The 16,864-nt window shown below is 36.2% G+C and overlaps 1 protein-coding gene and 1 pseudogene across 1 annotated transcript in view; one reads left to right on the top strand and one right to left on the bottom strand.

Annotated features, from left to right (window-relative positions):
* The window catches only part of LOC103078291 (protein phosphatase 1 regulatory subunit 14B pseudogene), a 9,603-nt pseudogene extending 6,911 nt beyond the window's left edge, over positions 1 to 2,692 (top strand).
* LOC103078014 (protein unc-13 homolog C-like) overlaps positions 1 to 16,864 on the bottom strand; it is a 288,547-nt gene that overhangs the window by 134,750 nt on the left and 136,933 nt on the right. The gene's annotated exons all lie outside the window — the stretch shown is intronic.

Below are 16,864 nucleotides of genomic sequence, written 5' to 3' on the forward strand. Positions count from 1 at the left end.
CTTTCCCTTTTTATTTATTCATACTACACTGTAATTTAACTTAATTCAACAAGTATTATTGATTGTTTGTGATGTGCAAGCCACATATTGTGCTATGGGAATACAAAAGAAGCCTAGGATATAATCCCCACATTTAAGCAAAAGTATAGAAAAACTCATGTCTTTGGGGTTAGATGGATGCACTGGAGGAAAGATTTGAGACAGCAAGGGAGACAGAGACATGAATTTTTGTCTTGAATCCATCACTCACTGCCCTGTCAACTTGGGCAAACCATTTTACTCCTAGAAGGCTCAGTTTCCTCTTGTGTAAAATGGGACTGTAACTCTATCCCCCTTTCAGGTTGTTTTGTGAAAACTCAGTGAGATAACACTGTATAAATATGCCATCACTGAAACATACTTTATAAATGGCAGTAATTGTAACAATTAATTGTAGTTGTAACAAGAACTACCATTAAAAGACTATTACAGCAACTTGGTTAAAAAGGATTAGACACAGAAAATGACACTGTTTAGCCAATTTTTCATCTCTATTATTCAGAAATAGTGAATTGTACAATATTTTATTTTGATATAATGTAAAAATTACAGAAAGGTTGCAAGACTAGTACAATGAACTCCCATATATTCTTTACTCAGACTCAACAACGGTCAATATTTTGCCAAATTTGCATTAGGTCTCTATTTCATATATATTTAATATATATACACATACATATCTAGATGTATAAAAATATATAATTATTTTTATGAAATATGGTAAGGGAAATATCCATTGATTTCTATGTTCTTGAATGTTTATATGTATTGAATTTTGTCAAATGCTTTTTCAGCATTCACGGAGACTATCATCTGCTTTTTCTTCTTATGCCTATTAATATGTTATATGATATTAGTGGATTTCCCAATAATAAACTAGCCTTTTGTCTTAGTCTGTTTGGGCTGCTCTAACCAAATGCCATAGACTAGGTGGCTTATAAGCAACAAACACTTATTTCTCACCATTCTAGATCTAGGAAGTCCAAGGTCAAGCCTCCAGCATGGTCATGTTCTGGTGGAGGCCCTTTCGGTCTTGCAGAATGTGACTTCTTTTATCTTCACAGTGTGGAAGGGGCTTGGGAGTTTTCTGGGGCTTTTTAAAAATAGGTCCTAATCACTTTATGACTAGAGACACTGAAGATATCTCCGTTATCTTTAAGATCCAATAATTTTACCAGGATCTGTTTCAAAGTTGACAATTCCAAGTTGATTTTCTAGTATTAAGTCAGCCTTGTCAATTTGTACCTGGAAGTCTTTTATTTCTATAAAATTTTCTTTTATTACAGTTTTAAACATAAATTCTATTGCTTTCTTTTGTTTTTCCTTCTCCAGGGACTCTACTTCCACATATTAGATTTTCTTTACCTATCTTCCATTTCAACAACTGTCTCTGACTCTCTTTACTTCTTTGGAAACTCCAATTACACACGTAAGTTATCACTTGCTAGTATTAGTCCATGCTGACCTCTCACTCAGCTCGGGAGTCATACTAATGATTCCTTGTATTTTCTTATTAACTCTTACTCTAATCAAGCTATAATGTGGAGACTCCCCCCCGCTTTTTTTTTTTATCATGTTAACCCTAGTGTTCACATCAGTGTTTGCAAAAAGTAGGAGCTCAAAAAACTTTGAATAAATGAATTGGAATTAATCATTCAAGGGCTAAAAGGATTGGCTAAATAACTATGGAGACCACTACATATAAATAATTATCTTCTGATGTATCATTGGTGACTGAATATATATATATATAGGATAATCTGAGGATGAGTGGAGTCACAAAATAGTACAGTTCATTTGAAATCTGGGAATTTACCCTGTTCTCTTCACTGTCTCATTAGTTATCATTTATTTTTTGGTTCATTTATTGCTTCTTTCAAGCTGAAGTACCTCACAGACTTATTCCAAAGGCAGATAACAATAGCATCAATACATATTGCATGACACTGAATGCTGCTACCAGATAAGTATTATCAATTTAATATATAGAAAAATTCTAGGGATTGGCAGGGAGGGGGCGGGGTGTGGCCAGGCCAGCTCTGGAGACTCCACATGCTGCATCTGCCCCCAGGCACGCCCACCGCCACCACTCTTGCCGCGGAGCCATGAGGAGCCCTGTGGAGCTGAGCTCATGAGCTAACCCTAGCTAATGGTCTGGAGCCAGCCGGCAGGCGTTCCGGAGGCGGCAGCACAGGGAGGAGCCTGACACACATACTTGGCCCCGCGGGGGGTGCGGTATTGGTGGCTCTGGCCCCTGGACCAGGGAGTGGTGGCCCAGGGCCCTGCGTCTACTTTCAGAGCCGCCCTGGGGCTGCAGGCGAGGGCCCAGGTGGTGCAGACGATGAGGGACCAGTGAGGCGCCAAGGGAAGGTCACAGTCAAGTACAACCGCAAGGAGCTACAGAAGCACCTCAACCTGGAGGAGTGGATCCTGGAGCAGCTCACTCACCTCTACAACTGCCAGGAAGAGGAGATCCTGGAGCTGGAAATTGATGTGGATGAACTCCCGGACTTGGAGAGTGGTGAATGACACCCGAGCTGCCAGGGTCAAGAAGCTGCTGGTTGACTGTTACAAACCCAGTGAGGCTTTCATCTCTGGTCTGCTGAGCAAGATCCAGGGCATGCAGAAGCTGAGCACACCCCAGAAGAAGTAAGGGTCCTCAACCCAGGTGAACCATGGCTCCCACAGGACAATTGCTGACCCCCAACCTCATAGCAACAGCAATACCAGGGGAGCCCTGTGGCCAGGCCTGGTGCCATGAGCAGGGCTCCCCATGCCCCTGGCCCAGGGGCCTCTTCCCTGCACCCTCAGTTTTCCATTTTGGGGGTTTTATTATTATTAAACTGATGGGATTTTTTGTGCTTTTATATTGACTGTGGCACAGGCCCTTTAGCAGAGCTAGGATATGCCTTTGATGCAGTTAAAAAAAAAATTCTACTGTGTATATAGCAAATCAGATTTCATTATCCTTGGAGCTAGACAATAAATGAAAATTTTAGTGAAGCATGTTATTAGAGAAGTTTTAAGATATGGAGAAAATCAATGTGTGAAGACTTCTGAAATTGTTTATCTTTTAAAAGCACTCCATTTGTGAGTTCTTAATACCTTTTCATCAGTCAGGAAAATAGTGAATAAAGTTGCATTTCTCTTAGTGTTACATTAATTTAACTCTCATTTTCTACGAAAAAATCCAACAAATTTATCTGAAGCAGTACTGCCTATATATGTGTGGGGTTGCTGTTGAGAACCTAAGCTATTCAAATTAAGTCAAGTAAAAGGCTTTTAAACTTAAGATCTGTCTTTTTCCTTGTACTAACTACAGCCACTATAAAGTTTAAAAAATATTTAACTCATATATAATACATTTTGGTCCTTTAGAAGAATAAAATCCAAATAAAAAATATATCAATCTGACGCTTTATCTACACAGTTAATTGATTACTAAATATATACTAATTGTAATGTTTATTTTTAAGAATGGGAAGATTTATTAATATTTCAATAAAATATCAATATAAAATAATTGGACCTGCCTCTGCAGCAGACCCTCCAACACTAACACAGAATAGGCCTTTGTCTCCCCTGGCTGCTTTCACTAAGGCATGACCCACAGGAGTCTCCTCTCAATGTCCAGAGATAGCCTCATCCACCAGAGGGCAGACAGCAGAAGCAAAAAGAACTACAATCCTGCAGCCTGTGGAAAGAAAACCACATTCACAGAAAGACAGACAAGATGAAAGGCAGAGGACTATGTACCAGATGAAGGGACAAGATAAAACACCAGAAAAACAACTAAATGAAGTGGAGATAGGCAACCTTCCAGAAAAAGAATTCAGAATAATGATAGTGAAGATGACCCCGGAGCACAGAAAAAGAATGGAGGAAAAGATCGAGAAGATGCAAGAAATGTTTAACAAAGACCTAGAAGAATTAAAGAACAAACAAACAGAGATGAACAATACAATAACTGAAATGAAAACTACACTAGAAGGAATCAATAGCAGAATAACTGAGGCAGAAGAACGGCTAAGTGACCTGGAAGACAGAATGGTGGAAATCACTAGCACAGAAGAGAATAAAGAAAAAAGAATGAAAAGAAATGAAGACACCCTAAGAGACCTCTGGGACAACATAAAATGAACCAACATTTGCATCATAGGGGACCCAGAAGGAGAAGAGAGAAAGGACCTGATAAAATATTTGAAGAGATTATAGTCAAAAACTTCCCTAACCTGGGAAAGGAAATAGCCACCCAAGTCAAGGAAGGGCAGAGTCCCAGCCACAATAAGCCCAAGGAGAAACATGCCGAGACACACAGTAATCAAACTGACAAAAATTAAAGACAAAGTAAAATTATTAAAAGCCAAAAGGGAACAACAACCAACAACATACAAGGGAACTCCCATAAGTTAACAGCTGATTTCTCAGCAGAAACTCTACAGGCCAGAAGGGGGTTGCACGAGATATACTTAAAGTGATGAAAGGGAAGAATCTACAACCAAGATTACTCTACCCAGCAAGGATCTCATTCAGATTCAATGGAGAAGTCAACAGCTTTACAGACAAGCAAAACTAAGAGATTTCAGCACCACCAAACCAGCACTACAACAAATGCTAAAGGAACTTCTCTAAATGGGAAACATAAGAGAACAAAAGGACCTACAAAAACAAACCCAAAACAATAAAGAAAATGGCAATAGGAATATACATAACGATAATTACTTAAATGTGAATGGACTAAATGCTCCAACCAAAAGACACAGGCTAACTGAATGTATACAAAAACAAGACCCATAAATATGCTGTCTACAAGAGACCCACTTCAGACCTATGGACACATACAGACTGAAAGTGAGGGGGTGGAAAAAGATATTCCATGCAAAAGGAAAGCAAAAGTAAGCTGGAGTAGCAATACTCATTATCAGATAAAATAGACCTTAAAATAAAGAATGTTACAAGAGACAAGGAAGAACACTCCATAATGATCAAGGGATTAATCCATAAAGAAGATACAATAATTATAAATATATATGCACCCAACATAGGAGCAGCTCAATACATAAGGCAACTGCTAACAGCTATAAAAGAGGAAATCGACAGTAACACAATAATGGTGGGGGACTTTAACACCTCACTTACACCAATGGACAGATCATCCAGACAGAAAATTAAGGAAACACAAGCTTTAAATGACACAATAGACCAGATAGATTTCATTGATATTTATAGGACATTCCATCCAAAAACAGCAGATTACACTTTCTTCTCAAGTGTACATGGAACATACTCCAGGAGAGATCACATCTTGGGTCACAAATCAAGCCTCAGTAAATTTAAGAAAATTGAAATCATATCAAGCATCTTTTCCGACCACAGTGCTATGAGATTAGAAATATATTACAGGGAAAAGAAAACGTGAAAAACATAAACACATACAGGCTAAACAATATGTTACTAAATAACTAAGAGATCACTGAAGAAATCAAAGAGGAAATCAAAATATACCTAGAAACAAATGACAATGAAAACATGATGATCCAAAACCTATGGGATGCAGCAAAAGCCGTTCTAAGAGGGAAGTTTATAGCAATACAATCTTACCACAAGAAACAAGAAAAATCTCAAATAAGCAATCTAACCTTACACCTAAAGGAGCTAGAGAAAAGAACAAACAAAACCCAAAGGTAGCAGAAGGAAAGAAATTATAAAGATCAGAACAGAAATAAATGAAATAGAAACAAAGAAAACAATAGCAAAGACCAATAAAATTAAAAGCTGCTTCTTTGAGAAGATAAACAAAATTGATAAACCTTTAGCCAGACTCATCAAGAAAAAGAGGCAGAGGACTCAAAGCAATAAAATTAGGAATGAAAAAGGAGAAGTTACAACCAACACTGCAGAAAAAAGCATCATAAGAGACTATTACAAGCAACTCTATGCCAATGAAATGGACAACCTGGAAGAAATGGAGAAATTCTTAAAAATGTATAACCTTCCAAGACTGAACCAGGAAGAAATAGAAAATGTGAACAGATCAATCACAAGTAATGAAATTGAAACTGTGATCAAAAATCTTCCAAAAAACAAAAGTCCAGGACCAGATGGCTTCACAGGTAAATTCTATCAAACATTTAGAGAAGAGCTAACACCCATCCTCCTCAAACTTTTCCAAAAAATTGCAGAGGAAGGAACACTCCCAAACCCATTCTATGAGGCCACCAGACACCAAAACCAGACAAAGAGACTACAAAAAAGGAAAATTACAGACCACCATCACTGGTAAATATAGATGCAAAAATCCTCAACAAAATACTAGCAAATAGAATCTAACAAACATTAAAAGGATCATACACCATGATCAAGTGGGATTTATCCAAGGGATGCAAGGACTCTTCAGTATACGCAAATCAATCAGTGTGATACACCATATTAAGAAACTGAAGAATAAATCCATATGATCATCTCAGAAGATGCAGAAAAGACTCTTGACAAAATTCAACACCCATTTATGATGAAAACTCTACAGAAAGTGGGCATAGAGGGAACCTACATAAAATAATAAAGTCCATATACGACAAACCCACAGCAAACATCATTCTCAATGGTGAAAAACTGAAAGCATTCCTCTAAGATCAGGAACAAGACAAGGATGTCCACTCTCACCACTATTACTCAACATAGTTTTGGAAGTCCTAGCCACAGCAATCAGAGAAGAAAAAGAAATAAAAGGAATACAAATTGGAAAAGAAGAGGTAAAACTGTCACTGTTTGCAGATGACATGACAGTATACATAGAGAATCTTAAAGATGCTGCCAGAAAACTACTAGAGCGAATCAATGAATTTGGTAAAGTAGCAGGATACAAAATTAATGCACAGAACTCTCCTGTATTCCTATACACTAATGATGAAAAATCTGAAAGAGAAATTAAGGAAACACTCCCATTTACCAATGCAACAAAAAGAATAAAATACCTAGGAATAAACCTACCTAAGGAGACAAAAGATCTGTATGCAGAAAACGATAAGACATTGATGAAGGAAATTAAAGATGATACAAACAGATGGAGAGATATACCATGTTCTTGGATTGGAAGAATCAACATTGTGAAAATGACTCTACTACCCAAAGCAATCTACAGATTCAATGCAATCCCTATCAAACTACCACTGGCATTTTTCACAAAACTAGAACAAAAAATTTCACACTTTGTATGGAAACACAGAAGACCCCGAATAGCCAAAGCAATCTTGAGAACGAAAAACGGAGCTGGAGGAATCAGGCTTCCTGATTTCAGAGTATACTACAAAGTTACAGTAATGAAGACAGTATGGTACTGGCACAAAAACAGAAATATAGATCTATGGAACAGGATAGAAAGCCCAGAGATAAACCTACGCACATATGGTCACCTTATCTTTGATAAAGGAGGCAAGAATATACAATAGAGAAAAGACAGCCTCTTCAATATGTGGTCTGTGCAAACTGGACATCTACATGTAAAAGAGTGAAATTAGAACACTCCCTAATACCATATATAAAAATAAACTCAAAGTAGATTAAACACCTAAGTGTAAGGCCAGACACTATAAAATTCTTAGAGGAAAACATAGGAAGAACACTCTTTGACATAAATCACAGCAAGATCTTTTTTGACCCACCTCCTAGAGAAATGAAAATAAAAACAAAAATAAACAAATGGGACCTAATGAAACTTAAAAGCTTTTGTACAGCAAAGGAAACTATAAACAAGATGAAAAGACAACCTTCAGAATGGGAGAAAATATTTGCAAACGAATCAACGGACAAAGGATTAATCTCCAAAATATATAAACAGCTCATGCAGCTTAATATTAAAAAAACAAACAACCCAATCAAAAAATGGGCAGAAGACCTAAATGGACATTTCTCCAATGAAGACATACAAATGGCCAAGAGGCACATTAAATACAAGTCAAAACTACAATGAGGTATCACCTCACATCAGTTAGAATTTGCATGATTAGAAAATCTACAACAACAAATGCTGGAGATGGCATGGAGAAAAGGGAACCCTCTTGTACTGTTGGTGGGAATGTAAATTGATACAGCCACTATGGAGAACCGTATGGAGGTTCCTTAAAAAACTAAAAATAGAACTACCATATGACCCAGCAATCCCACTGATGGGCATATACCCAGAGGAAACCATAATTCAAAAAGACACATTCACCCCAATGTTCATTCCAGCACTATTTACAATAGTCAGGTCATGGAAGCTACCTAAGTGCTCATCGACAGACGAAAGGATAAATGTGGCACATATATACAATGGAATATTACTTAGCCATAAAAAGGAATGAAATTTGGTCATTTGTAGAGATGTGAATGGACCTAGAGACTGTCATACAAAGTGAAGTCAGAGAGAGAAAAACAAATTTCCAAATATAGTCTATTAATGCATACATGTGGAATCTAGAAAAATGGTGCAGATGAACCAGTTTGCAAGGCAGAAATAGAGACACAGATGCAGAGAACAAAGGTATGGACAGCAAGGGGGAAAAGCCGGGGTGGGGGGGTTGTAGTGGGATGAATTGGGAGATTGGGATTGACATATATACACTAATATGTATAAAATAGATAACTAATAAAAAAAATTTGGAAAGCACTTGCAAGGCAGTTTATATCTCAGAGGGAATTTCTCTATTCCAGGAAGATTTCAAAAAAGGTGAACACATCAGCAGAAAAATGGTCAAACTCATGATTTGAAAAGGAAATACAAATGACTAGACAGGAAAAGATGATCAACTGTACTTGTTGTTAGAAAAGGGAAATCCAATCCCAAGATGATTTCACCCAGGAGATTGATAACGATTAAGCATACTGATAATACCTGCTATTGGCAAGATATGGAGAAGCAGACACTTTCAAAACTATTAACAGAAATCTTTAATGATACAATCTTACTGGAAATTACTATCAATACTGGATTTACATTTCTTAGCCCACTGCTTTTTTCTCTTTGCAATCACTACTGTCTTCATTTTTTGTGACCTTGATAACTATGTAGATGACCTAGTTAGTGTCTTGGTTGTCAGCTCTGAGCTCCACTCTCCCTTGGGTTTGTCCTCCCTCCCACAACAGCCATCCCTTTCTATGGTTTGACCTTAGATCATGTCGGTACCAACAAGCGCACTCACTCTAAATCTCAATTTTAAGCATTCTGCTCTTTGAAAGGCACCGTGCTGTTTGACTACTACCTTACCTCACTCCTTCTTATATCCACTGAGACCCACATTTTCTCTCTAAATGACCTCATTCATAACTTTTCTTTCTCTTTAACTACCTGAGAGTCTATGGTCCATGACTGTAATCTCTTTTTTTATATATACCCTCAAATACTTGGCCTCTCTCTTTGTCATACTCTCCTGGCCAAGGACAAACCTGTGTAAATCCAATTCCTTATCTCTTCTGTGCCTGTATCCTAGTGTCTCAACAGGACTGGAAAAAACATCACCATGCTGGCTGTTGTTATCTAAAATAATGGCCACAAATGTCAAAAGGGCCCTCCATATGGACAGCCGTCTCCACAGTTCACTAAGCACTTGGTCCCTATGATCTGAGAGTATTATTTTATATTCCTGTTTTCTCTTTCCACAAACATCCAAGAACCCTTGCTCTCTCCTCACTCTTAGTGGATCACTGAGATTCCACTACCACATTTACCATTCTGCCTCCTAAAGCCATGTACTTTTCCTCTCCTCTTGCTACTATGACTGAACTACCGCTACTACTACCTAAAGCTAAGCAGTCCACTTGTGTACTGAATAATAGCCAACTTCTCCCACTCAAAGACTTGGCTGTTGCGATCATGTACTATCGCTTCTGCATCAAAAATTTTTCTTCTGTGCAACTGAATTATTCCCATAACCACAAAAACATATTTCTATTATAAAATGGATTTTTAATACTAAAATGAAGACCAAAGGGATCAAAGAATTAACATACATACAGAAATCAAATTAGAAACTAACAACATATTTTGCTGGATAACATTGAAACTAAAAGAAACCATAAAGATAGATCATGATATAAAAAAAACCCTTATAACAAAAATAATGCAATTCAAATGGAAACCATCCTGAAAAAAATATATGCAGCAATAGTTTTAAAAATTAAAAGCTATATTGTATAAAGAAGCCACAGAGATTAAAAATTAAAACAGTATTCATTGAATTAAAGACCAATATTTAAAGGGCAGGGACATGAATTAAAAAAACACAAGTAAAATTAGTCAACAAACATACAAAAAAATGTTCAATTCCTTAGTTGTGAAAGAAATTCAAACTATAAACACATAACGAGGTACCACTTTATTAAAACAACAAACTTAAAGTCTTTCCAATAGTCTATTCTGTTGAAGGTGGGCTGAAACAAGCGTAGCCATCCCCTGGTGACAGTGCACACTGTTGAAAATTCAGTACATGATGTGGTAACACATTTCAAGAAATATACACAGTATTAATCATAGTGTTGATATTCAATGATTCTACTGGAAATTTGCCCCAAGGATGTAAACAAAATGAGGAAAAATCATAATACGAGAACATTTTCATTGTAACATTATTCATTGTAATTTAAAGAATGCTATTAACCTGATTATCCAAAAATAGAGAGTTGGTTAAAAAGGTGAGGTTTATGGATGTGGTGAAATAGTATGTAACTACTGAAAAGATTCTGAAACTCTATCAATATGCCAAAATTCATAAAACATGAAAAAATACAGAAGTGCATTTACGCTATTATTACAGTTACACAAAATTCTGTGTACATATGTAGCAGTAGAAAATGGAGAAGAAGGATCATGGCTATAACTTAAAAATCTATTTCTGTTATGATTACTGAACAATAAAACATAAGTTAAATAAACTCAAAATTATCAACAAAGGAACCAGTTTTCTTGCATCGTGAAGCAGAGAATTATTGTTTCTATTTTATATTTTAATTCAAGCTTTAGATTACCCAGTCTAATGAGAACTGGCAAAGGCACTGGCTTCTGACTGCTCCTTTTGGAACAGTAATATACCTACACATAAATGGAATTCATGAAGAATTAAGTAGCTATTCAATGCAAAGACGTTGGACATAATATTGTTATTAATGGAATCTTACAAACATATTTTATATTTAGAACAATTCCATGTAGAAGAGAGGGAGAGGGAGAGAGGGAGGATGAGAGAGGGAGAGAGGGAGGGAAGAAGAGAAGAGGGGGAGAGAGGGAGAGAGAATTTTAGGCAGACCTTATGCAGCAGGAGAGAGGCAATTTGAGAAGCTTGGCATCTAGGAAGGAATCCAAAGGGAAAATGATCTTGTCTTGTACTAGTGAAGTTGTGAGTGGGTTTGAGAAGAAGGGAGAAAGAGGAGGACACTTAAAAGTAGACTGTTGGAGCTTTGACCCTGCAGAGGAGGAGTAAGGAAGAGTGGAGCACTTAGTCTGATCTGAGGATGTGAGTGGGGTTCCTGGGCTCAGAGTGTGGCTGTCAAGTACAGCAGAGGAAGAACAGCTTTGGAAAAAGGATGAATTCTTGATTTCGCTTTGGGATTCTACAGATATTTCTCCACAACCAACCCTCTAGAGAGGCTAATTGTAAGTCACAGATACATAGATCAAAGGAGTTCAAAAGACAGAGAAATTGTACCTAAATACAACTGTGGATCGTGGATCCACGTGGATCATGTGCCTTTAAGGCAAGGGTATATGCATTAAGATATATTCTACTTAGCATTTTAGAATTGAGGAGATTCTGAGTATATGAATCCAGGAATTCACTCAGAAAGAGGATGCCTCATGTTGACTAGCGTAGAGGGGTGAGCCATACTTAAATCTACATTTTTAAAATGTGCATGCTTATAATCGGTGAGCACAAAGCCTTGGAAAAAAGGGAACTGAAGGTTTAAAATACAACTCTTTTGTAGACACAGCACTTTCTACTAGAAGAAAAGCCAGCAGATAGGCATCTTTATATTGTGATCCCCTTTCCATCCATATTTTAGTAGAAGAATCAGGCCCATTAGGAGACACTCATAGGAAAATCAATAGAATTTGTAAGGATTTAATCACAAACTTTATGAGGCTTAGAATTTACTGTAGGATCATAGCTGCTGCTTCAGTAATTTGACCTGAAAATCTCACCTGGTCTGGGCTGAAAATGTGGCCCTTTTTCTTCTTTTTACTGAGAAAGCCTATAGGCTTTCCTTACGTGTAAACCCCATCATATACTTTGCTAAGCTGATGATTGCTTGCGATCTATTTACCTTATTTCTACTTATAAACACACTCACCCCTGCTAACTAGACAAATTTCTGAGCTTTAGATAGTCAAAGAACATAAGATAAAAGATGTAAGGACATAGGAGTAATTACTTTCATTGTATACCCAAATTGTAGCAATACTTAAACGTAGTCCAAAACCATTTTTAATTTCATGGGTTTCAAGTGATGATTTTAATCACTATCCTATAAATGTATAATACAAACTATACTGGACAGATTCTGGAGAAGGTGGTTTATGCACCTCAGCTGTGTCCTAACCACCTGTGTGACCTTGAGCAATCATTTGATGTTCCTTGTTACCAGTGTTCTTGTTTATAACTGGACAGAGTTGGACTAACTGACCTCCCTCTGGTAGGTCTTAAATTCCAACTCGCCTGATTCTCCTCATAAAAGATTCCCTATCACTCAACTTCCTCCATGGCCTGACTTCTGGGAAAATGGCCCAACTCTGAAGATGTAACATACGGGAGCCAGGAAAATAAACAAACTATATGGATCTGGGGAAGGGAAGGGCTGTAATGTGAACAATCAAATCAATCATAAATGAGACTCAGATTTTTATGATAAAAATACCAAATGTTTGAGTATTAAAACTTTTATAAATTTTGGAGCATCGCTTGACTGAGTTTCTTTGCAGCTTATGTAATAGATGCAGCAACAACATTTAGTTGCTGTTGAATATGTATGTCAAGCTTGCCAGCTGGAAATTACTTCGTGACTAAAATATCACACATAGAATCAAAGAGCTAAAGATGGACATGCATTTCCTCTTTTGGAACCTTCTGGGGACTTGCCAACATAGAAAATAGTTGAGGCTCAGTGGTAACTCTTGAGAGCAATTATCCACAAAGAAACTCATTTTACCATGGGGAAGAAGCATATTTGTTACCATACACACCCAACTGGTGAACACATCCACACATAAGCCAAATACTCTCACTGCAGGCAGCCAACAGAGAAATGTAAATTCTAAATTTCACAAGCTATAGACTTATAGGGTTAGTAATGATATTTAAAATCAGTAGTTGAAAAGATTTTGCAATATATTTACTGGTTTAAAATTTTTTCATTATAACAGGTCTTTCCATCCCTTTTCAACTGGTTAACTCCTCCCTGTTCTTGAGAAGTCAGCTGTAAAATAACTTCCTTAGGGAATACTTTTCTGAATTGCCTGACAAAATAAAATGTCCCTCTGAGCTGTTCTAATAGCACAATATACTTATCTTTTATAGCAGATATCACAGTTACTTTTACCTAAATAAGCATGAATATTTGATCAATACCTGTCTTCTTGACAAGACTCATGCTCCATAAGGGCAGAGATTCTCTCTTTTTGGTCCCAAGTACCTACTAGAGTGCCTGACACAGAACAGACATTTCAATATTAGCTCACTAACAAGGATGTATTGTACAACACAAGGAATATAGCCAGTATTATGTAGTAACTATTAATGGAATATAACCTTTAAAATTTGTGAATCACTATGTTGTATACCTGTAACTTGTATAATACTGTACATCAACTAAAATTCAATTAAAAAAATAATATTAGCTTATTTAGTGGTCAAATAAATGAGTAACTTTTTTGTGGATGTAAGGAATGCATTTAAATAAAAATCATAGGTCAATTCACATCTTAAGAATATTTTTGCAGTAGCCTTCCTTTAATGATCTTACCAAACGACTATTTGGTACTTCCTGGGATTATAGATATGGAGTCCACATAATCTGGATTCTCTAAGACTGTTCCAGTTTCAAATATGTTGTTCCACTTTATATGGAAATACTCTCTTACTTGTCAGACTACGTGTCCTGTTATTTTGTTAAGAAGAAATTGTAAATGTAACTACAGGATATTCTGAATTCCGGAAAATGCTACTTTACTAGAGAAAGTAATTTGCATAATATAAAACCAACAGTCTTCAAAACTACTTTCTCAGCTGAAATCAATTCATATTATATAGATTGCAGCACATATTTTAAATAGATCTGTTTTACAGAATCTGGATATTACAAGAATGGTGAGACAAAAATTCATTTCATCAAACTTTGAAGTTTAAATAAAAGAGTTTAAAATAAATAAAACCAGATGGATGTATATTAGTGGCACATCCTGACAAAATATGATAATGCATACTTGACACTCTATTAGATATTCTAAATATTCAGACATTATAGAAAGAGGAAGTAGTTCTAGGTAAATTCTGAGAACCCGTATAAAGACAGAGGACAAACACTGGAAAAGTATTGTGATTCAGAGAAGTAAAATTGGTCGAGGTGGCCTCTCAATACAGTTATACAATATTCAAGGAGATCTGAAATTTTAAAATTTTAATTGTGGATTCTGGAAAATTTGCTCATGTTATAAAGCTGAATGGAATCAGCTTTATACATTACTTTTCTTGAATATGTAATTTAACGAAACCACACAGTCACCAAAATAAATCCCCAAATCTGATACTCTCTTTGCAATAATTACTCCTCCTTGAGCAGTGGGTTAAGAAATCACTTTGTTTGCAAGGGCAATGAGAAGCAAAAAAATATTGCTGTTATTGTTTTGGGTGTTATCATCTCCTGTCCAGATTTTCTCTAAAGAGAGTTTGCAGCATGCTTCATGCTATGTGAAATTCCCCATGGAAAGACCTGGATCACTAAGTAGGCAAAATCTGTCCAAACCCACGCACCAACTGTTCTCTCAGTTACACTAGCTATTGAATATAGCTGCCAAGTTCCAGAATCTGTCTGTGGAATAAGCGAATGAAGGACCTCCATTACCCTGCAGGCTCATTCTGCTTCTTGAAATTCCTGAGATAGTATTTAGTGTAGTTATCAATCTCACGGGCTCAGTCTTCCATGGAGTACAAAGAAAATGTGATTTCAATTCCCATACAAACAGTTGTATTCGGTTAGTACAAATTTGAGCAAGATAATCCCTTCAAAAGGAATGGTGTATGAAATATGACTTAACAAGTCATTTAACCTCTGTGTACCTCAATTTCTATTAGTATTTAACACTGATTTACCTCATAATATATTGACAAGTTTAATAGCCTAATGAGCAAGTAGCACATTTAAAAATGTTTAAACTTATAAATGAAAGGCAGAATTCAATATGAAAGAGCATGCAAAGACTAATAAATACAACTTTAAGATTTCTATATATTTTATCCCAACTCATCTAAAAGCTTTGAAAGCTTATTCCAGTTGGGTTTGGCTACCAAGAGCTAACCAAAATATTTAAGATATCATAATTTGAAGAGTTTAAAACTAAATGTAATAATTCTTTATCACCCTAAGTAGAATAAGACTTGGTAAATCATAACTTTAAAGGGTAGAGTGCACATAGTTTATTTTTCCTTATTCACAAAAAATAGTGAATATAGAATCTGAGACTACCACTCAACTATTAAAGACTGTTTTAGGGTTAAATTAAAGATATGCTTGAGTATGAAGCATGCTCTGAAAACTGAAATGATAGTCAATTATACATTTGTTCATAGGTTGATACTCTCAAATTGCCTTATTATTTTTGGTAATAAAGTATTTTGGTGACAAGTGTGCATTTCAGTATATCATATGCCTTCGTTTAACTGTAAAAGATAAAATACCATTAAAATTCAATTTTTACTATCTAAATAAAATCTCTTACATTTCATCCACAACTATATTACTCTTCAGTTTCTGATACTTACTTTTAAGTGACATGACATATTTCTCCTTAGGCAAATAGAAGCACATTAAAGGAATAGCAAAATGGCAATGCTACCATTACACTGACTTCAAAGTTTCAATATCGATTTCCCATACAGATAATAAGAATTAGTAGATGAGGGTTTCCCTGGTGGCGCAGTGGCGCAGCCCGTGCACCACAACTACTGAGCCTGCACTCTAGCGCCCACAAGCCACAGTTACTGAGCCCACGTGCCACAACTACTGAAGCCCGAATGCCTAGAGCCCGTGCTCCGCAACAAGAGAAGCCACTGCAGTGAGAAGCCTGCGTGCTGCAACGAAGACCTAATGCAGCCAAAAATAAATAAAAAATAAAATAAATTTTAAAAAGAATTAGTAGATGATAAAATCAGAAATTAGTGAACGTGGGTAGAATTCAACTAAGGGAAAAACTAATTAAAATTACAAGTACATAAATATTCATAAATGATATTGGTACCTATTCAGAATGGAAATTACCTGTCTGCGCATCTACATAAAAGAATTTGACAAATGATGCAGATATCACTAGTTATAGTTAATATATTAAGCCTACATGTAACTTTATGTTTCCATATTTACTTACATGAAAACATATTTTATGGTTCATGAGAAATAACTGTTATAATTTGAGAAAAATAATGGACAATGTGTTAAAGTTATAAACCTTTGCATTTTTTAAAAGGTAAAAAGATGGCCCACATGGGAAGTTCATAAAAGAATAATCCTTTAACATGTTAGCCTCGAGGTGTCTCTAATTTTCTTTTCAGCCTAAAAAATGAAAACATCTATATGACATTCCTGC

This window comes from Lipotes vexillifer, unplaced genomic scaffold, assembly GCF_000442215.2.
Source record: "Lipotes vexillifer unplaced genomic scaffold, Lipotes_vexillifer_v1.1 scaffold1709, whole genome shotgun sequence".
Classification (NCBI taxonomy): Eukaryota; Metazoa; Chordata; class Mammalia; order Artiodactyla; family Lipotidae; genus Lipotes; species Lipotes vexillifer.